The sequence below is a fragment of the Lepisma saccharinum genome, chromosome 4 (assembly GCF_977018435.1).
Source record: "Lepisma saccharinum chromosome 4, izLepSacc3.1, whole genome shotgun sequence".
Classification (NCBI taxonomy): Eukaryota; Metazoa; Arthropoda; class Insecta; order Zygentoma; family Lepismatidae; genus Lepisma; species Lepisma saccharinum.
Genome location: NC_139232.1, coordinates 4,764,340 through 4,790,580, shown reverse-complemented (window position 1 = coordinate 4,790,580; position 26,241 = coordinate 4,764,340).

Genomic DNA, 26,241 nt, shown 5'->3' with positions numbered 1-26,241 from the left:
ATGATGTACGGTAATACAATATTACAAACGAATCAAGAAGTAGTAAATAGCTTTGCTTCTTACTTTAAATCTGTTTATGCTGATTATGAAAGTGCATATGACATAATTGAGGAAGTTGAACTACAGGTATCTAATCCACTTTCAAATAATAGAATTACCGACAAGGAATATTGGGAAGCTATTAAAAAATTGAAACCAAAAAAGACCAGTGGGCCAGACGGAATTCCTCCTTATGTAATCAAAGCTTGTGCAGAGGTATTCAAAATACCTTTATGTCTGATATATAATTTAATAATAAATACGCAGAATTTTCCTAAGATATGGAAATTAACAAGAGTCTGTCCTATTTTAAAAACAAATGAAAATACAAAAATTGAGAATTATAGGCCAATAGCCATAATATGTGCACCAGCAAAAGTTTTGGAACAAATCTTGTATTCAAGAATATTTAAACATGTTAAGAGTTACATACACAATAGTCAACATGGTTTCTATCCCTGTAGGTCTACCACAACAAATTTAGTAAATTTTGTGCAAAATGTTTTCGATGCACTCTACTGTAGATCAACGGTGCATACAATTTATATTGACTTTGCAAAAGCCTTTGACAAAATTAACCACGACATACTTTTGCGAAAATTATCTAGTTTTGGCTTAACAACTAATTTCTTAAATCTAATGAAATCATATCTTCAAGGAAGGAAACAATATGTATCATACAAACAATCTACATCTGCTGAGTATGTAGTGAATTCAGGTGTTCCTCAAGGATCAAATCTTGGACCCCTGTTATTCAGCTTGTTTGTGAATGATTTACCGTCTCATGTTAAGAACTCTAAATGTCTTATGTACGCAGACGATATAAAACTATACAAACAAATTGACAACAGAGAGGATTCGTTAAAACTTCAAACAGACTTAGATGTGTTATATGAATGGAGTTGTGTGAACGATCTTAGTTTTAATGTCAAGAAATGTTGCTTCATGCAGTTGACGAATAAGAGGTTTACTTCTCAATCTACTTACTCCATTAATGGTCAAGTACTTCCACAGGCAGATATAGTTAAAGACCTCGGTGTCCATTTAGATTCTAACCTGACTTTTAAACAACATGTCTCACTTGTGATTAAAAACGCGTACAAAACGCTAGGTTTTGTTATAAGAAGTACTAAGAATTTTAGAGATATTGACTGTATTAAAACCGTATATAAAAGTATAGTGAGAAGCAAACTTGAGTATGCGTCTATTATATGGTCCCCTCTTTATAAATCATATGAAAATAATCTCGAAAGAATTCAAAAAAAGTTTCTAAGATATTTATATTTTAAAAAATATAATAGACCACCAAAAATGACAACGCCCTACAGAGACCTCCTTCTGGAATTTAATTTCGAAACCCTTAGCAATAGGCGAAAATTGTTAGATCAATTGTTCCTGTACAAAACGGTAAACGGCATATTAGATAATAGTTTATTTCTTGGACAACTTCAGTTTAATATAAGGAAGATTAATTTACGTTGTAGAAATATGTTCATCCCAAAAATTCCAAAAACACAAAAATTTAAGAGCTGCCCGATTAATAGAATTTGTGACATGTATAATGAAATTATGATTTATAATCATTCCATAGATTTTTCAATGCCATTCTTGACTTACAAGAATACATTAAAGACAATTTTTGAAAGTACGAATATGCAATAGTTAATACATAATAACATGTTAATACATAGTAATTTACGTAATATACTCAAGATTATATGATTAGGCTATTATTATTATTATTATTGTTTTACTTATAAACTGTTCTGTATGTTTATACTTCTGTAATGAATACAATTTGTGAATAGATTGCATATGTATCCATCGTAATTGAAGTTGTATTGTAATTCTGTAATTTTGTAATTATTATTTATTATCATTAATATTAATATGTACGCCTTCTGTAATTGGAGGATATACCTCTGTTGAAGGTAATAATAAATAAATAAATAAATAAATAAATAAACATGAAAATGAGCCTACAGTACCTGAAGTAAACATATATATTGCTTAAGGATGTCTATATTATATTGTTCCGCAAATTTTGTCTGACCAAAATAATTTGAGTAAATATTTCTCGGCATAAAGGGCGGGCGGAGCTAATGTTCTACCTTTTTTGGGGGAAGTGCGTCATAGGCCTTGGGGGGGATGGCCACCCCTAATCCGAATAAATATTTTGACTGTTCGAAGGCGTTACATTTAACCAAAGTAAACAATCATTGTGTTTAGTGTTGCAATTTGTTACTCATGTTCTAATCTGGAATTTTCTTACAGGAGGGAAAATCTCTGAATGCTTATTGGACAGAGAGAAATACTAGCAATAATTAACAGGATAATTTACAGAGAGCATGAACCTTTTTGGTTTATCTTGTGTAATATAAAGAAAAGGAGGGGGTGAAAACTCGGTGATATTTTAATTTAGTTTCTGGTCCAAGTTTATCTTGGGAAAAATCTCGAGAGATATTAGGAAACATTTCAGGATTACCTTGTAAAAATTTTTATAGTTCAGGGTGACCACAAAATCCTTTGAATAAATTATATGTTTTCATAATTTCTTTTATTACATTTGAAATATTTAAGGAGGTTTTATTTTTATTTTGCTTGTAATAAAATTAGACTGTGAAGCTCCCAAGTGTTGCATCCTGCGTCACTGTATGGTAGTTCCACGAAAATAGTTTGTAGTTTGAGAGGTATTGAAATTTCAGAGTGCAAGATAGGGTTTTTGCAAATTGAAATTAATTAAAATATTTTATTTGAATATGTTTTTTAGTCTGATGCAGGGTTCAAACGTTACGTGTATATACGTAAATAAAACTACCTTGGTCAGCGGCTTTAATGTTTTTATAACATGACTTAATTGAGTTAATATTAATTTCCAACTGTATTCACTCATGAATTCAAATAGCTGTGAGATACCGCATCAACTTGTAAAGAAGCAAAATTTTTCACTGAGAAACGAATAATGAAAATAATGCATGTTTACTAACTGAACAGTCCTATCAGATACCAGAAACCTGTTAATTTAATTGCTTTACATTGTTTATTCATTTTTCATTTCATTGTTACTAATATTGTCCATTGTATATTAACACCGGCAACAAATAACTCTAATTAGCAATAAAGTAAATTCAATTGAATTAAGGGTCTGCTGTTTCCCAGGTTTTATTCGCATATCAATATTACAAGTTATTAGTTAAACTTAATTTCCTTAAAACTTGAACTATTTTTATCAGTGCTATGGCAACAGACATGCTGTGTGTGTGAAGAGACAGGGAGAACTGATATAGGCTACTACAAAGACAAATCCAACAATACACTTCAGTATACTTTGGTTGGAGCGTGAGTACATACATAAATATATTGGTCTCCCCGATGCGCAGTGGTAGCGTCGTCGCCTTGTAATCAAGGGATACCGGGTTCGATTCCTGGTGGAGGTACATAGTAGTTCGGATCCCACTTTAGACTGTAGTTCCAGTCTTGATTAGCCTTACTGTGCATAAAGTGCACTTATAACACCAATACAATCAATCAATACATACATAAATACAATATAATAAATAAGGATGATTTGATTTTGATTTAATTTTTATTATTCAGCGTCACTTTTCCGCCCCTTTTGTTAATCGTGACGATGAGTGATGATATGATAAAATTGGTGGACACTCACAAGGAATGTCCAGTCCGGGATTCGAACCCATGGTCCTTGGCGGAGGGCGATTGAACAAGGAAGAGTATAGAAAATGTAGGTAAACCTAATCCCTTTTACACTGCAATATGCCATATGTGGGAGGTGCGGAAGTCATTTGTTGATGTGATGTGATCATCACAACGCTCCTGCCTTCTTTATCACCCCTTTCCCAGGTAAACTTTAATTAAAAGCTTGTTGAACCCCAGAGCCGCTCCATGCAAGAACATTGATGGAAAAGTTCACCACCCGAAATTTCCATCCCGCGAATCGAACCCTGGCCTCCCGTGTGGCAGTCCGAGGTCATACCGACTATTTTCTTTTAAACGAATAGCCCAAAGCGGTTGTATCCCCAGTTATTCGCTTTTTCCTCAGTTTTCATAGTAATCAATTTTTATTAAATTCTGTTTTCTCATTGCGGAAAAACACAAACAGCCATGTCCAAACCGGGATTCGAACTCCGGACGTCTGGTGTTGTAGCGCACTGCGCTGACAACTTCCCCACGGAGGCCGATATTCCGACTGGAACACGTACATCTGACGGTTCTATTATAGAAACTTTCATAGCGGTGATGAGCAAATGATTGTAATATAATTTTGCCTTTTTCTTCTACTCGGCTTCACTCTCATGTGTTAAGCATTTAGACATTATGTAGAATTTCTAATTTACGTATGTATCTAATTACAGTCACCCTAAACAAGTAGGATACATAACAAAGATGAGCACGCCGTGAAGCCCACTCGAATACAACATTCGAACAGGCAGTTCACATGAGTAGCACCGAAGTTTAAATGAAAACTGTATTAGTTGAATGACGTCGTTCCACTCCTGCTTTTATTTTAAACCTCGAGGACAACGTCCTGGAACAATTAAGGTGTGAAGTAGGGCTGGAACGGTGTAGAAATTAGTTCTCAGCGAATGAAATACTTAATGTAGAGCACGTTACGCGTTTAGACACGCGCGAGCGCCTTCGTGTGAGGAGCGGACACAAAGGGAATTACGGCAGGGGACCTAGTAGAGCTTGTTGAGGATTAACTTCTGTCGTACAGTGCTCTGAAAAGAAGTTATGGGATGGAAAATGCCTAGAAGGAGACCTCACCACAATTCTCGAACTTCAGAACACCGAGTTCGCTCCTCGCCACAATAAAATCAGTCAGCGAACGGGTTAGAACCATTACACATAGTTTTCGCACGAGACAAATTGTTCGTAGGTGTGAATATTGCCCATTTATCTATGCGCTTAGACCACGACTGTCTGTATAAAGTGTAATACTTTTCAGGAAGTTTTGAAACGGTTAAGTGCCTGTTGTGACTGTTCTCTACACACTACAAATCAATGTTTCTTATGTTTTAATTGTAAATTTAAAATATCTCATTCAAATGTGCATGATTATGTTAATATGCAATGTTCAATAACATTTTTATCTGTAGTACAAAAAAAAATAACAGTTCGGTATGTAGTGACAAAATGTATTTATCAAAGCGTGATTTGCTCAGTTCATTCGTAAATTTAGTAATATTATCAACCCACAGAAGTTAGCTTCTTATTCACTAATTCCTGAAATTCCTTCTACAAAATTTGATTGATTGATTTGGCTTATAACTTCGCTCGTATGCAACTTATGGCTAATCATGAAGATGAGAATGAGTGGTGATATGATGAAACATTGATAAAGAGACGCAAAGAAGACCCATGCCCAGGCAGAAATTCGAACCCATGACCCCTGGCGTCGTAGCGTGCTGTGCTAACCATTCCTCCACGGAGGTCGGTTAAAATTTGCAATATCAGTACATATATTATTAAGTAGTGACGTTCATAGGACACAGTGGAGCAGGTTATAAGTTCAGCATTACTTGTACCAAATTAATCTGAAATCAGAAAGCTGGTCATAGAGTTCAGAAAATGTCAGTGATGTGTCACCAAATCGTGTGGACGGACTTCGAAGGCTCAATCTACTCTTGTGATATCCCTTCGTGGTGTCCCGTGGCGGAGTAGTTAGCACATCGCGCTACGACGCCACTGGTCCCGGCCTGGGAATGGGTGTTTGTGAGTGTCCATTCATAAATTTCATCATGTCATCACTCATACCCATCTTCGCAAATTAGGGAAGTAAAATAACGCAAATTAATCTATCTTCATGGGGTCTCTCCCATAGCATATTGGTTAAGGTTTTATCACCTTAATAAAGGGTTCCCGGATTCGATTCCTGCGGAGGTACATTTCAGTGGTTGGATTTAGTGGCGAAGGAACAGGGACTCCTCCAAATTATTGGGAGAGGCGCAGTATTCCCTAAATCTTTTGATCCTAATTTTACCCCTTGAACTCCTTCAAAAACTTGATGCACCTAAGATTCTGCCATTCAAACAGTCTCGTTTGTAGTACCTAATGAAAAACGTTTATTTTGTTCAAATTATCTCCATATCCAAAAAAAATGAAAACCACACTGAAACTATAATTTTAGGTTTCAATACTACATTGCGGAACTATAAATAATTCCTTTCCTTCAACTGTGCTTTCGGATTATTTTTCTTTTTGATGAGGTAAAAACGGTTTAAAATGAGTTCAAAATTATGAAATGAAGCCTATAGCGTATCTGTTCCTGAATTCTATACATTATCGAAAGGTGTTAAATACTATCTTGTCTTGAAAATATCCATATTTTTTTAAAAATCAAAATTATTTTGTAAATTTTATTTTTTTATTGAAAATACATAATTATGCATATATTACTTTAAACATTGAAAGCTGTGTAGCCTGTTCTAAAATGTAATACACACACACACACACACACATTCATAGGTCCCGTATTTCCGAATATTCCCATATGTACAATTATGTTGGCCGCGGTGGCTCAGTCGGTAACGCGTCTGACTACCATGCTAAAGGTCCCGGGTTCGATCCCCGGCCGGTTCAAATCCGGGAACTTTTCTAACGTTGGAAGCGGCCCCGGCGCCCACCCAGCGTCGAATAACGTGGGTACCTGGAGGAAACCCTGGGGGGTAAAGGCGGTCAGTGGCGTGATGCTGATCACATCACCCCCACTCACGACCGGATCAAGAAAGTGTGGGGCGTTACCCCCACACCCCCTATACGCCTTCATGGCGTGGTGCTAAGCACAGGGAAGCACTTTTTTGTACAATTATGGAGGTTGAACTTTGTACTACCCTACAGATCAATTTGAACTTTACAACCATGTACTGAGTTTAGACTTGAATCTAAAGCCCTGTTTATAACGAAGGAAAAAATATCACTATGAAAGGTAGACTCAATATGGCCTACGTAGGAACATATCGTGAAGGACATGCGGAAATGTGACATTTGTTACTCTTATGTTCACGTAGAGTGTGTGGGAGTCAATAAGGATGATGAAGGACGTTTCATTTGCCAAGACTGTGATGTGTATGGTCTTCTTGTGACAAACACTTGCATGTTTATTGGTTTGTAAACGATGTTATTTCTTTGTATAATCTCATTATGTAAATAAAATGTAAGTGTATCAATATACTTACATTATTTACCTATAAAAATAAGTAGTATGATTTGTGATAGGATGAGCACCACTTATAGGTGTAGAAAAGAAGAGCTCTTATGATTAAACAGTCCGATTTGCCTACACTTAAAATTATGGCAAGATGCTCTTATTCCCCAATTCTTCAAGTGTGATATGCTCTTAATCCCCAAGAATTTTGAATCCTAGTGTAGAAAAGAAGAGTTCATATGCCCCGATTTGCCCACACTTAAAACTATGTCAAGAGGGGCATATAGCCCAATCGGCCATTTAAATCTAAAGAATTTTGAATTCTAGTGTAGAAATGAAGAATCCCCCTATGACAGATTTGCCCATGTGTGTAAAAGCTACATCTCTCAGTTTGTTGTCCATAAACTTGTCAAAAATATGCCCCTTTTTGATTTTGTTTTGGCTACACTTAAAACTAGGGCAAAAATGCTTATATTCTCATGCTCTTCAACTTACAGATCAATACAATAGGACAAGGTCAGGCTGCAAATTGTTTCATGTTCTTTCTAATCTTTGATCAGTTTCATGTCCCGGCCAGCAATAAATTATGCACGCCTGGGAGATTTAATATGCTTGCATGCATGAGATAAAATCTACACTGTGCTCTTTCAGGGAAAATTCCCCATACATGCCATCATGTTATTGACTCCAAGGGAAATTCTTAGTAAAAAGAACATTGGCCTCTTGCATGTAAGCCTGAATTGGATTCAGGTTTTGCCTTGTTCAGATAATATTTACCCGAGTGAGACTTACAGATATTCATTGCACATTTCAAAGTCCAACTTTGAATTGTATTTAGCTGATATATAGCTCTCCTGGGTTCTGATATTCAATGTGTATTGCATGTGGACATAGTCCCATGGCTTATATGCTTTATAATCAAAGGCTTCTGGGTTTAAGACCTCTCTATGGAGAAGTGCTAGTCTTGTTGCCTTGTAATCAAGAGGCCCCCAGGTCTGAAACCAGGTAGAGCGTGTGGGCCTCCCCTGATGGCAAAGTGTTGGTATTATTGCCTTGTAATCAAGAGCCTCTGGGTTTGAGTCCTGATAAAATGTGTAAGATTGAAATACATGTGGCAGAATAATATCCCCACACGTGAGATTTTGAGAATATTCACTGCTAGCTGATATACAGCTGAGGTTTGAAACCTGGTAAGGTGTGTTGTACAACAGCATAAAAGAGCAAAATTATTTTATATTGGGGATCACCAGAGCCTAGTTATTGCTGTTGTTTGGATATAAAAGCACCAGCTCAGCCACTAGCTGCTGTTATAATTGTTTTGGCATATTGTCCATATATAAACAAACAACAAAAATGCCAAATCAAAAATATTGCAATCAATGCAAAAAAAATATATCTAGTTCTAATTGGGCTAGGCACCGGTTTATTTGTGACCGTAAGAAATGCAGAAGGGCCACAAAAATGTGTCCAAGATGCCATAAAATATTAAGCAAGGAATATTACAAATGGCATAAGTGTATTTGTTATGAACAGTCATCAACATTGCCCCCACAACCATCTACATCTGGTCTGAAAAGGAAGCATGAAACACTTGTTAATGCTGGACCGGCAAAGCAGCCACGCTATGCACCACCTATCCATAGCAGTTTTAACGGCCAACTTAGGGATCACCGGTTTGTATCAGAGCCAAAATGTGACATTAAGAATTTTTTGAACAGTATAAATCCTGATGTGCAGGCAATTCTAAATGCACAAAATGGCTCTTATAAGCTGTCCCTCAAATTGTTTACACAATATAAGAAGCCAAATGGCACAAAATTTACACAGCCCCACATAACAGAAACTGTACCGGTTTATTCAAATGCAAATTCAGACAAAATAATAAGCAGTTTGATAGATCAATTGAATATTAAACACTCTGAATTTTCTGCAAAAGAGTCTGGATGGAGCCTATGCGGATCTTCACACAAGCTCTATGTTAATATTTCTGAATTCAGCCCATTGCAAGGATCTACATATCTGCCATTACCTGCCAATATTAAAAACAAAAGAGCCGTGGTTAACATAGAAAATACCGACCAGAAATGCTTTTTGTGGTGTATTTTAGCTGCTTTGTATCCAGTTTCAAAGAATCCTCAGAGAATAACTTATTATAAACAACATGAAAATGATTTTGATGATGCAATGAAGGGCTTAGAATATCCAATGTCTGTTCAGAATATTGATAAATTTGAAAAAAAAAGCCAGGGATATTAATGGTAAACAATGATCTATTAATGTATTTACTTGTTCTACTGACCGTGGCAATTGCTTGATAGCACCTCTCAGAATCAGTACATTTGATGATGATTCTGCTGTTCCGATTGATCTGCTCTTAATTGAAGGGGATGACACATATCATTACACTCTGATACATAATCTTGAAGCTTTAATTAGAACACAACTAGACAAATCCAATACAATATTCAAGTTGTGCAGAAGATGTTTGACTGTATTTGATGGTAGAAAAATGGTGAATGGTGTTTGTGAACAGAATGCAGAAATTGCTAAAAACAAGTTAATTGAGCATCTGAAATACTGTGGGAATCATAAACCTGTTCATATGCTTATGCCTAATCCAAGTGAAAATGCTAAATTCAAAAAAATTGAAGCCTTGTTGGAACACCCAGCATATATAGTCTGTGATTTTGAATCAAACCTCAAACCTCTTGCATTCTGTAGCCCAGATCCTGATGAACCTTCAATTACATCATACCAGTTACATGAACCTTCTAGTTTTTATTATGTGGTTGTACAGGATGGTGTTGTTAGTAAAGAAGATTTATACATGGGAGCAGATGCCATCAAAAAATTTGCAGATAAAATAGAAAATGAGTGCCATGACATAGCATCTAATGTCTTATTAAAATCAAAACCCATGTTGCCTTTAACAGAGGAACAGATTGAAGATTTCAACAATGCAGAAAAATGCCCGGTATGTGATTCTGAATTTTCAGATACAAATATCAAGATTCATCACCATTCTCATACAGATGGTAAATTCTTAATGGCCCTGTGTAATAGCTGTAATATTAAAATCCAGAGACCAAAATTTGTCCCTATATTTTGCCATGGTGCATCCAATTATGATTTTCATAATCTGATCAGGTACGAGGGGTTTGACAAGCAGAATTTAAATATTTTAGCTGAAAATAATGAAAAATATATTGTCATTAGCAAAATAATTAAAGTTAATGGTGTTCCTATTCACTTAAGATTTCTTGATTCATACAGAATTTTATCGGCTAGCCTGGCTACACTGGCCACTCAATTATCTGATGATCAATTCAAAATCACATGTGCTTTGTTTCCAAATCAGGAGCTGAAATTAATTAGGCGGAAGGGTGTATATCCATATGATTATGTTACAGATTTTTCTAAATTTGATGAGTGTTCTCTGCCACCACAACAAGAGTTTTACAGCAAAATCAGAGGATCTGGAATCACTGATGAAGATTATCACCATGCCCAGTTGATGTGGAACAATTTAAAATGCAAGACATTTGGTGATTATCACAAGGCTTATTTAAAACTTGATGTCACTCTCTTAGCTGATATACTTCAGGCATTTAGAAAATCTTCCATGCAAAATTATAAGCTGGATCCAATGTATTTTTACAGTGCCCCGGGCCTAGCATGGTCTGCAATGTTTTTAAACACTAAAATGCAATTGGATCTGATCCAAGATCAAGATATGTATCTGTTTATGGAACAATGTATAAGAGGAGGCATGGTGCAATGTTCTCAGAGATATGCCAGAGCAAATAACAAATATATTCCTGATTATGATCCAGCACTGCCATCAAATTATATACTGTATGTAGATGCCAACAGCCTCTATGGTTATGCTATGATGAAAAAACTGCCATATGCAGGGCTTGAGTGGGTTGAAGATTTCAACATTGAAGATCTTCAGGACTTTGATGACAATGACTATGGGCTGTTCCTAGAAGTTGATCTGACAATTCCTGATGATTTACACAACACATTTTCTGATTTGCCCCCAATTCCTGAGGTTAAGTGTTCACCTGGCTCTAAACAGAAGAAATTGATGATGACTCTGGAGCCAAAACAGGATTATGTCTTATATTACAAAAACCTCCAGTTCCTGATGCATCATGGTGTTCAAGTGACCAAAGTTGGAAAAGTTTTGAGGTTCAGGCACTCAAGATGGTTGAAACCATATATTGATACAAACACAGAGCTTCGAACATCTGCAATGAGCCAATTTGATAAGACCTTGTTTAAATTGATGGTCAATTCAGTGTATGGCAAAACAATTGAAAATATCAGAAAACATATTGATGTTAAAATAATTACTGACCCCAGCCGGAGCAAAAAATTGATAGCAAAGCCAAACTTCAATTAGAGAAGAATTTATGATGAGAATATGGCACTTTTCAACATGAAAAAAACAAAGATTAAGTTTGATAAGCTCATTTATGTAGGGGCTGTGATATTGGAATTGGCCAAATTACACATGTTAATATTGTTTTATAATGTGTTGAAGCCTTTTTATAAGGATCGTGTAAAACTGATGTACATGGACACAGATAGTTTTGTTCTTGATATTCAAACAGAAGATGTTTATCAAGATATGGCCCAGCCTGAATTGTTTAAATATTTTGATACCACTGAACATTCAAAAATTAAACCCCACAACAAAAAGGTGCCTGGCAAGTTAAAAGATGAGACACTTGGTGATGTTATTGTGGCATTTGCTGGGTTAAGAGCCAAGATGTACAGTTTTGAAACATGTAGTGGTGCTGTTGCCAAAAAAGCCAAGGGCATTGGCAGAGTAATTGTTGACAAAGAGCTTGAATTTGAAGATTACAAAAATTGCCTCAAATCATGTAGCACAATCAGAACATCAGAAAATAGAATTCAGAGTGTGGATCACTTGTTGACTACAAATATTGTAAGAAAAGTGGCTCTGGACCCACATGATGATCAGAGATGCATTTTATCATGTGGCATACATACTCTACCATGGGGGCATTGTGATTTGAAAAGTGGTAATCAATGCCCAATTACAGAGAATGATTTGAAATAAATAAACATGCCTATGAACTTATTTGGGTTCAAAAAACAGGCTATTATGGACCTGCCAACACCACAACCCTCTTCTGATATGATATCTAAACTAAGTGCTTTGTTAATTATTCATCTGAACAGCATATTTACAGATGTTGATGATGAAACAGGTAAAACATTGTACATATTTAACAATAATTTAAATCATTACCAATTACCTGTAGGTGGTCAATTGCAATTTATTACAACCCCTGAGGGTAATGTCAAGATTTCAGTAGGGAGAAATATTTATAGAATTAAGCACTCAAACATGATTTCTGGCACTGTATATACTGTTTCTGCTGGTGACTGCTTATATGTTGAGGTCCCTGGATCCTATGACAAGCTTATACCTTTTTTTATAGAATTAAGAATCAGATATTCAATAATAAATAACCACTAAAACAAAAATGCCTAATGATATATTTGGCCATACAAGGCATGAAGATCACAGTGATGAGATTCTGATGCTTGATGTCAGAGTCAAGAAATTAATAAGTGATTTACAAGCTTTACAAACCACACTCAATGCCAGTCTTCAACTAGAAATTACAAATTTACAATCACAATGCATGGACCCTCTTCTTAAAATTGACTCAGAACTCAAATTATTGCTTCAGAAATATACTGATTTGGCCACATTAGATAATTTTCAAAGTTTAGAAGAGGCTGTAGCAGCTCTTCAAGCCAAATTTAAGACCCAGGCCACCAACTCTGAGCAATTGAAACAACAATTGGAAGAGCAGATAAATAATGTCCAGACACAGCTCCAAACAATTGTCAAAAGCATAAAATCACAAGAAGATTTTGATCTAGTGATTTCCACTCTAAAAGAACAGATTCAATCATTACAGATACCTAATCTGGACCCCTTGAACAATGCCATAGCCGAGGTTAAAGAAAAAATTGAGACACTTGAAAATTTTATGAACAACTTGCCATCTTCTGATGCTTTGAGTGCAATAACTCGGAGTGTTGCCAACATTAAGCTGCAACTTGAAACATATGAAGATTTTGGAAAAATTCAAAGTACCATAACCCATCTTGAGGGTACAATAGCAGCAGTGCAAAGTGATTTGACAAATGTACAAGAATCTCTAGAATCCCGCCTGCCTGGTATTGTAGAAATACTTGTCAGTGTCCAGCAACAAATCACAAAGCTTGAAAACCTCAACACTGAATCTGAGCTATCTCATTTTCATCACTTGATCGATGATATCCAAACAAAACTTGAAATTTTACAACAATCAACACCCACTCAGGCAGATATAGCCCTGCTCCAAAATGCTATGCAAAATGTGGCTGATGCTTCTGAATTAAATAATGTGAAATTGGCACTTGAATCTTTGCAAAATACTGTAACAAATCTGCCTACATCACAGGAACTTAAAAATATAAAGAGGGCAGTGAATCGCATATTGAAATCAGAAGATATCAAGAATATCCAGACAGAGATCAAACAACTTACTCAGACAGTGGCCACTCTACCACTAATCAACATATTAATGAACTGCATGCCCTGTTTGAGGATATCAGAAGACAGGTCCATGATCTTACTGCTCAAAATTCAAAATTGGCAGTTATTGAAAATTTGCAACAAATTGTAGCTAATATCAAGCAACAGCTAGGGACCATGGAATCCAATCAAGCAAATGCTCTGTCTGTTTTTGCCACCCAGCTTCAAGAGATTGTGCAACAATACAAGAAACTTGTTGTGGACATAAAAATCAAGCCAGGCCATGATGATGTTGTTAGGACCATCAATGAGCACCTTGAATCTGTAACAAGCAGATTGCTTACAGCAGAAAAATAAATAACAGGCATAATCGAGAATCCAAAACATACAGTAATTCTTGAATTGTACAGCATCCCCAACAAAGAATATGATTCACCATTTACACCAGGTGGCAAAATATATATGCTGTCCCCTGCACAATTTTATTACCAGTTTTTTGTTGGGGGCACACTGAGACCAATCAAGATCAAATATTGGCTACAACCACAGGCACACCACTACCCCAACTTATCAATAACAAATGCTGACAACAAACCAAAAATCACCAGTGTAGAGTTAGAGGATTTTACAGATCCCAATACATTAGAAACATCTTATGCTGAAGATGATGGCTCTCTGGAATTTCATATACAAATAGGAGACAAACTGTATTTAGAAAATCCTGTAGTATCAGCTGCTGAACACCCCATAGTTGCAATATTCTTGTTTTCATATTATGTCTAGACAAATTATTGTTGATGAATTACACAGACAAGCCAGACATAATTATAAGAGATTGCCAGTAGTCACAAAAGGCATAGATGATTTATGGCAGAGCGACTTGATTGAGATGGCAAGTGGACAGCTGAAAAACTTAGACAAGATCAACAAGGGCTACAAGTATCTACTTACTGTAATAGACACATTTTCAAAATTTGCCTGGGCTGTGCCACTCAAATCCAAGACTGGAAAATGTGTTACAGAAGCCTTCAGGACAATCATCAATCAGAGTGGAAGATCACCGCGCTATTTGCAAACAGATAATGGCAAAGAATTTTATAATTCTGTGTTCCAACAATTTATTAAAAGCCAGTCAATACAACATTATTCGAGTTACAGTGATCTCAAAGCCTCAATTGTAGAGAGATTCAACAAAACCCTAAACAATCTTATGTATAAACAATTTACACTTCAAGGTAATTATAAATGGCTTAATATTCTTCCAGAACTTCTACATAAATATAACAACTCGGTTCATTCCACAATCAACATGAAACCCTCTGAAGTAACTTCATCTGATGAGCAAAAATTGATCAGGACTGTTTATTATCCTAGATACCAGCCAACAACAAGAAAGGCAAAATACAAGGTGGGTGATCAAGTAAGAATCAGCAAATATAAGCACTTATTCAAAAGAGGCTTTACAAGAAACTGGAGCACTGAATTATTTACAGTGGTTCAAGTTAAACCTGGGACCCTTAACACATATATAATAAAAGATCACCGAGGAGAAATTCTCAAAGGCAGATTCTATGAAGAAGAACTCAACAAAACTAAACAGCCTGACACATATCTTATAGAAAAAATCATCCGCAGAAAAGGTAACAAGTTATTTGTCAAATGGCTAGGACTTCCAGAACACAGCTGGATCGATGCAGACAAAGTGATAATATGAGCACCTGGGATGTTATAAAAAGGCTGCCAGAACCTGAACAGCAGATTAAGAGAAATGGCAAGTTGCTGCCTGAAAATATTAGATGTCTTATTGTTGGGCCATCGGCTTGTGGTAAAGCTACACTAATTATTGATAATTTTTTATTGGCACCCAACTGGTTAGACTGGAAAAATAGGCACTTGTATGTTTTCTCTAAGAGCTTGGAACAATTAAAATATCAGCAGTTGATGAAGCTATATGATGGATTGGATATTGCCACTTTTGAATCAGATGTTAAGCCACTTCATGAATGTCTCGATAATTCTGTTGTTGTGTTTGATGACATTATACTGGATAATCAAAACAAGGTTAGAAATTTCTTTACACAGGGCCGACACAAAAACATTGATTGCTTCTACCTGGCACAGACTTTTCTAAAATTCCGAAGCAGCTGATCCGAGACAACAGCAATTTTATATGTGTGTTTCATCAAGATCATACCAACCTCAAACACATACATGATGAATATGTAGGTGGGGACTTGAGCTACAATGATTTTTCCAAGTTTTGCAGTAGGTGCTGGAACCAGGACAGTTATGGGTTTGTCACAATTGATTTGACAAGAAAACTCAATAGTGGCAAATACAGAAATAAAATCAACAATTTTCTAGACATTGAAACATATATAAATAAACATGAAAAGGCCAATTATTGATGATCTTAAATTAAGAGATTATCTTGTAAAAAGATTTAGGGGATGGAAATCACAGAACCGAGGAATTTATGAAAAAAACAAACAGAACAGCCTGTAATTGATGCTATTAGTGAATTAGGTAAAAATATCAAAACTGTTACAGAGCAAAATCAAAATTTGATCACAGAGCTTGTACCTGTAGCTGCTAGGAACATATTAGATTATCCAATCACCCCACTTTCCAGTATTCATACACCTAGTCCTGTTGCTCCTCGAAGAATTGAAGCTACTCAGGATCCTATTGAATTGGGTCTTCTTGCTCAAAAATATTTAAGCACACCTAAAGACAACAAAGATGAGGTCTTTGGCTTATATGCTGACACAGAGCGTGATGGTAACATCATACATAGAATTGGCTATTTCAGAGTAACATTTATGGGAGATGATCTCATTGTATATTCAGAATCTCATCTTGGAGAAAGAGGTGCTTTTGTTAAATATCCCGGCACACCTGGATTGTGGGAACGGATGACTAGGAAAAGACCTGGCAGCTATACAGATCAAGACTATGAGCACTACAAAGAAATATTAATAAAATCAGATGCTCTATACCAGAACAATGATCCCACACAAAAAAGAGTCAAGTCTAGCAGTGTAGCAAAATACAACAATTTAATCAAGCCCATATGGTCACAAATTAAGACAGGCAGTGGAATCAAACAATACAACACCCTGCCTAAAGAATTTGTGTGGGTTGATGATGTCAGGAAACTTGTAGATAGGTTATTGGTGATAGCTGGGGAGGAAAATGCTGGCAACCACAATTTTTACAATGAAAAGGTTGGAATTATGGACATGATAAGCACCAAATTGTCTAATTTTATAGTAAATGACACTAAGGGGATTGGATATCTTATAAAAATTATTAATACTCTACCACCTAAATTTTGGAATATTTCTGAGGGTCGGGGTTTGGTTAATGACATTATAAACAAACTGCCATTTGAACTACATATTCCAGGCTATCAGTATTGTGGTCCAGGTACAAAATTGGAGCATAGATTAAACAGAGGGGATCCTGGTGTTAATCCCCTAGATGCTGCTTGTAGAGACCATGACATAGCATACAACACACATCTTGACAAGAGACATGTTGCAGACAAGAAATTAGAAGAGGCTGCATTTGGTAGATTTGTAAGCAAAGATGCTTCTTTGAGTGAGAGACTAGCAGTATTGGGGACCACCATAGCTATGAACACCAAACAAAAACTGGGGTGGGGGTTGTGAATATATATATAATAAACCTAGAATGAAGGCCAAGGGTGTTATGTATCAAATACCTTATGCAGGTCTTATATCTCTTAAAACTATTGATAGCCTTTTAACCAAAAAGCAGCGCAAGAAAAAAAGCTCTTGTCTTGCAAAGGGCCATGGTATGAAATTGTTGCTTAGTACCCCCCAATTAAAAAAATTACAACAATCTAGAAAAAAATCACATGTAGGTGGATTCATATTTACTATCCCGGCCATCCTAGCAGCACTTGGGGCTGTTGGGAGCTTGGCTGGGGGATCAGCTGCCATAGCAAAAACAGTAATAGATGCCAAGAAAAATAAGGCAGAATTAGATGAAATAAAGCGCCATAACCTGGCCATGGAGAAACAAGGCAAAGGTGTTAAGAGAGCCATGAATAAGTTTAAAAAAAACAAGAGCCGCTTACAAACCAAGATATTGAAGCTTTAATCAAGCCACTGGGCATCAAAAATTTTAGAGGTGTGTACATGTCTGATTCTTTACCAGAACAACCACTCAACAAAGAGTGTGGCATTGTTAATTTAAATAAGTACAAAAATCAGGACACTCACTGGATCTGTTATCTTAAATATTTAAACAATGAGGTATTTGTGTTTGATTCATTTGGAGGTGTTCCACCTGAAAATTTAATAAAATATCTAAAATCAGTTAATCTTTATTACAATAATGCCCGTGTTCAAAATTTCAAAGATGTTAATTGTGGACATTTGTGTTTATCTGTTCTTAGATATATGTCTCAAATAAATAAACCATCAATTGAAGATTTTCAAAAAGCCTTGTGGTATTTAAAACATCATGGGGGTATTCCATCTCACCAGCCAAAATTCAATATTGAAACTTAGATTACATGATGATATAGTGTATCCCAAAACAATAGCTCTCAGAGCATTTTATGGCATGTACTTGATCCCTAATATTACACACCACAACAACAAAATTGCAGTTGGTGATCAAAATATTGTCATCACTCCAGGGCAATATAATCTGTCCACTCTAAATGCTCAATTACCCAGAGGTATAGTATTAACTCAAAATTCTGTCACTCACAGAGTAGAGATTGTATCTGCTACAGAAACAGTGGATCTGGGTACTATAGGAGAGCTGTTAGGCTTCGAGAACAACACAAAACTTGAACCGGCCATCAAACACACTGCTATTAATATACCTAAATTCTTAGCCATAGAGACTCTGAATATTCACTGTAATGTGGCTTAGGGTATGATCACCAAATCAAATGGCATAGGCACTCACAAACAAACTGGCATCATTGCAACATTTAAACCTAATTCTGAATTTATGGAGCCAATCATCTACACTCCATCCCCAACATTATATTTTCCTGTGTGCCATAATAGAATAGATAACATTGAGTTGATGGTCACTAATGAAAAAGAAGAATTAGTTGATTTTGCTGGAGCCACAACAACTGCAATCATAGAGATTAATATTTAAATAAAAATACATACAAAAAAAATGGAAAATATTGAGAGTTATGAGCTACAATCATTCCCCCCAAACAGGAGGACATTTGCAAATTTAAATCAACTCAACACAGAAATTGAGGTTGATCTTGATGTAGGGGATGGCTTTATACACCCCCACAGAGCAGATCTATACATCAAATTTGATGTTGTAAAGCTCGATGGAACAGATTATCCGGCAAATTCAAATATAAGATTGGTGGACAATTTTGTGCCGCATCTGTTCTCTGAAATTGAGATCAGAAAACATGGTGTTGTTATAAACAGAGTGGATTATCCCGGCATTACCTCCACAGCTTTGGCCACACTAAAATTATCCAAAACCGAGGCTTCTTACTACAAAATAGGTGGATTTGAGGCTGGTGATAAAATATTATCTAAGAGCCACACAGTGCTGTTCCCTATGCGCCTGTTGCCAGGATTCTTCTCAGATTACAAAGATATTATGTGGAAGGGTGGTTTAAGAATCACATTTAGAAGAGCTGCCAATGATAATAATGCTTTGATGAGGTACAGCACATTAAACTCTACAGGGGAAGCTTTGTCTAATACCCTACCTGATGAAGGCAAATGCATTATTCAGACTATGGAGCTAAGAATCCCAGTTGTTGAATATGAAGCCAGTTATGCTCTTAAATACAAAGCAGATATAATAAAAAATCCACAAGTACCTTTACAATTTTATACATATCAATGTGTACAGAAGCCTGCCGCTGGTACTTATTATGAGTTTGATGCTACAAATTCATTCTCCAGTATACAATATGACATGCCGGATTTTGTGGTGGTATTGTTTCAAACTGGAAGACACAATAATCAGGAAAAAAATTCAAGTAGATTTGATAACTGCAACATCAAGAACATATATCTTAAAAATGGCAGAAATGAGGTATTCCCTAGAGAAAATTATAATTTAGACATGTCCAAGGATGATTTCCTTAAATTATATGAAGCATTTACAGCATACAAAAGGGTCACTACTGCAATACTGACATGTATTACACACCAGATGAATTCAAAGCACAGAGACCCATGTTTGTCATCAACACTTCAAAAAGGAAACAAGTTGTGGTTAATGACAGGACAAACATTAAAATTATCTGTGAATTCCACGATACACTCCCCGATGACACCATATGTAGTGTTATTCTCATAGGTGAAAAATCATATGTTTATGATGTAAGAAATGAGAGAGTCACAGAGCAATTCTAGAAGATTTTTGCACAATGCATTGTCTTAATACTAGATATGCAAATTGAGGCTGGTGTCCAATTAAAATATTGAGCATATTCCAGGTAACATATTAACATAACAGCAACAAGTATTTAAGCATATATTACATTATATTATTGTGTAAGCAAAAGCTCTTATGAGCATTTTTGACCTAGTTTTAAGTGTAGCCAAAACAATAACAAGAGGGGCATATTTTTGACAAGTTTAAGGACAACAAACTGGGAGATGTAGCTTTTACACACATGGGCAAATCTGTCATAGGGGGATTCTTCATTTCTACACTAGAATTCAAAATTCTTTAGATTTAAATATGTACACACATGGCCGATTGGGCTATATGCCCCCTCTTTACATAGTTTTAAGTGTGGGCAAATCGGGGCATATGAACTCTTCTTTTCTACACTAGGATTCAAAATTCTTGGGGATTAAGAGCATATCACACTTGAAGAATTGGGGAATAAGAGCATCTTGCCATAATTTTAAGTGTAGGCAAATCGGACTGTTTAATCATAAGAGCTCTTCTTTTCTACACCTATAAGTGGTGCTCATCCTATCACAAATCATACTACTAAAATAACATTCTGATACTTTGTATACACCTTCTGTTGCATTTTTGATGTCAAAAAATAAAATATATTAGTAAGCCATATTGTGTGCAATACCCAATATGGCCCAAACGCTAAGTTTTAACAAACTCTTCAATGCACCCATGTTATTCATTGGAAGTGGGTCCAATTTTCAGTAAATGTCCAGAAATGTTCCCCCTTTTGAATCTTGCAATTAGTTTTACCTTTCCGACATTGTACACCATTAGAAACAATCGCAAACCTTAGGTAGGCCATATTGGGTTCAGGTATTTGGAAATGCAAAGTGTAGAATTTTCTACATATGAAGTGCAGCCATACTGTTATGGTGGAATGCAATTCACTGTGCCATGTACCTTCAATGGAATTTGAATCTGGGCGCTCTTCATGACAAAGCGACATGGAAAGAATGAAAGTTGAGAAGTCACTTACTAGGACAAACGTGTACAATGCTCGTGTGTGTGTATGTGTGTGTGTGAGTGAGAGAGAGAGAGAGAGAGAGAGAGTGGGGCTTTCTGTCAATTTACGGATAGCCTCTCAAAAAACTTCATTCTTTAAGGGCCTTCAAAATGGTGCAGTATTAACATGTTCTTTGTGTAATGAAGATGTTCTAGATTAGGCTTTCAATGTAAACATACTTCAGTGTCTAGCAAATCTTATTTCGATTAGCTTATTTGTGCTAAACTTTGTTTGGAAAAGTATAATCGAAGGGCGCTCTTGAAGGATTTTATCATATAACAATTTTTGTATGTTGGGATGCAATGCTAATGCACCGAACGCTACCAGCATAACCGAAAGACAGGAATCAAGCGAAAACAAGTCACGCTGTTCATTCCCCCTTCAAGCAAATGCTAATATGCAACTGTCGCAGTCTAAATGTAAGGTCACCGAGAATAGATTATCTTGGACAGTCTCTACGGAGATTGCTTGCGACTGGTGAAAAGCAACCGAAGAGTTCATCCCGACAGTTCCCCGCCCCCACAAAACTTCAGCCGCATCGTTCGACATTCAGGAGGGAAGGAGGCCTCTATTTCACGGTGGTTTGCGAGGTGAACCTATCCCCGACCCAAATGCGACAAACAATGAGTTCACTTCTCTCGCGTCGTCAGCTTTATTATCGTCGTTCGTCATCCCATGGTCGAATAACCGTCGCTCGTCGCCCCACAAGCGCCTCGTTCATTCTTGCTCGTTCCTTGTTTGTGGCGCTGCCTTCTTTCCCAACATCCGTTCTCGCGGTCCCTATTAACTTTTCAGTTCAGCTCACCGTTTCATGAAAGACCGTGAAATATTCGACGAAATAAGAGAATGGAGTGTTGTTTTTTTTTTTTCGGGAAGGGGCAAAATAAAACAAGATGAAATTCATTCCGATGAGTCGAGACAATGATTAATTTGATGTACCGAGATTTTTCAGTGCACGGAACTGGAAGTTTGAATTGATAGACAGCGAAGTACTGGCGTCTGGACTCGCAGCCCTTGTGTCCATTACTCTCCATTTTTGTTTTGTTTTTAAGCCCACTATTCACAGAAAGGTTATTCTGGACTGGACCTGTAGTTTAAAGTGGGATTACAAGGCGATGACGTTACCACTACGCCATCGGGGAGGCCGCCATATATGTTTGTGATTGTCCCTTCATGGACTTCATCCTCACTTTCGCAATTGGCCAAACGTAGCGAAGTGACATAAAACAAATCAGTCAGTTGATAGACATTCACATGATACTTTTGTGCCACAATAATCTCGGCACTCAAGGTTTCGAGTCCAAATCCCATCTGCTTTAGGGGCTTTCTTTCCTAGTGTTCCTTCATCAATTCAATCCACCCATTATTTTATCTTCATAGAAATCCATTAAACTATATCGTTTCTGCCTCAATGTGCTATCATTATTTCATTGGAACTTTTTATCTCTTGCTATTCCTTTCTCCATCTTTTTATCTCTCTCATTCTTTCTTTAGCTACCTCCCTCTCTCACACTCTCTTGTTAAACGATTCTTCTCCTATTTCCATATCATTTACTTCTCTTTCTCTCTCTCTTTCTCTGTCCCCTGTTTTATATGTTTCTCTTCATTTCTTTCATTCTCTGTTTTCCCTCACCCCTATCTCGCTGACCAAATCATCTTCTATCTCTGTCATTTTCATTACACTTTTCTATCTCTCCTTTTATCCCCTGGCTTCCTCTTTCTCTCTTCTCTTATTTCTTTTTTCTCCTATTTACATTTATCTCTCCTTTCCTTCCTTTGGCCCTTCTCCTCTCTCGCTATCCCTATTTGATTTTCTTTATAATTTCTTTCATTTTCTCTTGTTTTCTCCCTCCCTTCCCATCTCCTTCGCTAACCAGTTCCTTCCTTCTATCCCTGTCTTTTTCTTTGCTTTCCTCCCTCCCACACTCCCCCCTCTCTCTAAGCATTTTTTCTTCTTTTCCTGCATCATTTTATTTCGTTCTGTATTGCTATCTCTCTGTGTATCTTTCCCACTTTTCTTGTTATGTTTCTCTATCTCTATCGCTCTTTACCTTCTCCCTCTCTCTCTCTCTCTCTCGCTAGTCCTTTCTTCTGTTTATCCATCATTTTCTTTCTCTCTCTTGTTTCTCTGGTTTCCGTCCCTATATCTCTATCTCTCTTTGTTGTGCTTCCATTTCAATCATGTTTCATCTATTTTTACCTTTAATTCTTTCTCTCACACTAGAAGTATCATCATTGATTGATTGAGTTGGTGTTTAAGTCCACTTTGTGCACAGTAAGGCTAATCGGGACTGAACATACAGTTTAAAGTGGGATCCGAACAACTATGTGCCCCCACCGAGAAGTGTCATCAACTCCTTGCGTTGAAGATACTTGTTAAGATATTTGGGTGGGCATGAGATAGATCATCCCACGCTTGCCCACCAAGGGGCGACAATCCTGACCCCTTTCCAAACTACATAGTTATGTAGCGTATCGTATCTTGCCTTCCCATTTTCCAAACAGAAAAACAAAACCACTCCATCCGTCTGGGATAGGATCGTCTTAGTCCTCTATCCTGGGCCTTGTCAACAAGTAAATACCCGGTCTTAAACAGCGGAACATGACACGGAGGTTCCTGATTGGATTAAGGCCAGCAGGAAACAAATTGGCAGGCTAAAACCTGCCCCCGAGTCTCCCACCTGCGCTCACCAGACATTTGCACGGAAAGAAACTGAAACAGGAAATATCCACTTTAAGTCTTCATTTGTTACTTAGAGAAGTATCTAATTTGTTTCGAAAAGGTAATGAGGTTAATTACGTGGACCAACTTAAGGAATGCTTCATTGATTTCTTGTTATTTAGGCTCACTTTTCTGCCACTTTTGGCTAATCGCGACGATGAGAATGAGCGATGATATGATGGAATTGATGCGACACTCACAAACAGCCATGTGCAGTCCTGGATGCGAACCCGGGATCTCTGGCGTCGTAGCGTGCTGTACTTATAAGAAAAGCTATACAGCTTCTAGATAAGTAAGATGTTTCACTAACTAGGTGATTTTGCTATGATAGCTAAACTAATATAACTTTTCCATTATTCAATTTTAGAACAGTAACTAAATTGTAATGAAAGGTGGACAAACTTTTCTTGACAATCCTATAGAACGAGTTAAAGTTTCGGTTCTTGATTTACAAAAAAATATATCGAATTTATTAGTGCGTATTAAAGAGTGCAAATGTTTGGCAATTTGAGAGCATATTTGTATGAATATTGCCATTTTTAAAAACTGTAAATGGATTTGCCATCTACTCTTAACATAGGCTTCATAAGATATAAACAAACAATATATCATAGGTGTGTTCGATTCTCACCTTTCAGAAACCATATGTATTTTAGGCCAATTACAATTTCCAAACAACCAGAAGTGGCCTAGTCAGTACGGCGATTCACTATCATACGAAAGATCCGGGTTGGTTTCACAAGGTGACAATTTTTAAGGGAATGCTCCTGCATAAAGCGACCCTGATATTCTATCAATGACAGGGGCTACTGTTGGGGGCAAAGGTGGTCGAATTGAAACTGTGATTGATTGATTTTTTTTTATTTTACTTCTCTTTTCTTCCACTTTTGGATAATCGAGAAGATGGGGATGAAAAGATAATCACAAACACTTATAAACAGCGCATAACGCAAGTCTCAGAGAAGTATTTTTATTTGCATAAAATTTGAAGTTGTGGGCGGTAATCGCCCTCTGCAAGTACACTTGGTCGTCAATGTTTGCCCCCTTGACCCCCCCTTAGAACTCATACTTACTAGCTGTGTGTCCAGATTAGTAAAGCTAATCGGGACTGGGCCTACAGTTTAAAGTGGAATCCGAACCATTGCGTATAACCTAAATTTTGGGATTGTTACAATCTGTGTAACGTAACAAGCTTATGTAGTACGACAAATTCTACTTAACATCGTTCTTAATTGTTGCCACATGGTACTTCCTTGTTGACATGTAGTTATTCTATAGTCTACAAGATCTTCTTCTTTGCATATACAACATAAATGCGTGTAACTAAATAGGAATCTATATCTTTTTTTGTATCGTATTTATCATGAGCTAAAATATATCCCAAGGATTGAACTTTATTTCTCAAATGCTTTACCCGCCACTCCATGTTCCTGGCCCTGTTGGGAATTTGTTGCTCTGCTTTCGTCAGTTGTGTATTTAGGTCAAGTTCGTGTTGATACAAGTCGTTGACTTGCAGGTTTCGTGTCGTTCTTCGTGTTCCCAGCCGATAAATACGTTCTACAATTGGCCGGGTTAAAGTTGCAGTGGTGTAAGTCACTTGTTTTAGAAAAGCAAAAGTTTAACTCACAGCACTTTGCTGATCAACACAACAGCTGTTTCCTTTATCACTAGAACTTAACTGTCATATGTTGCCAGTTGAATGAATCTCTGACTTACTTCACGTTTTCTGTTAACAGATTGACTTATCTCGATCTAGTTTCTGTGTCTAAGTCTTTTTTTTAGAAAGTGACTTACACCACTGTAACTTTAACCAAGCCAATTGGTGTTGAAAGATAAGTATGGGTCTTTGGTACAGCTTCCGTGTTCATGGGCAAGGTCAAAGGAATTGTGTCCAGTATCGAAGCACTTTCGCTGTGTAGCTTTCTGGCTGTTGTTCTAAGGTCTGGATATTACGCGTTTCCACTCCATGTGCGTCAGGCCTAGGTTACCTGACTTTCCCTGTTGCTTTGCTGTGTGATAGATAAGCAACTCTGAATACCTGACCTTGCCACAAGAAATAGGTAGCTAACGATCGCAATCATATTGCAGATGTTCTTGGCAGAGGAGCAACCACGATTTTTTGTCGGGGGGAGGGGGCAAGTAGCAGGATAAACGTACCAATAATAATAATAATAATAATAATAATAATAAAAATGAAGTTAATAACATTATTAGTAACATTACTATTATTATTGATTTGCTTTATTTTACTTAGTTTCTTGTGCCACTTTTGGCTAATTTGCGAAGATTGG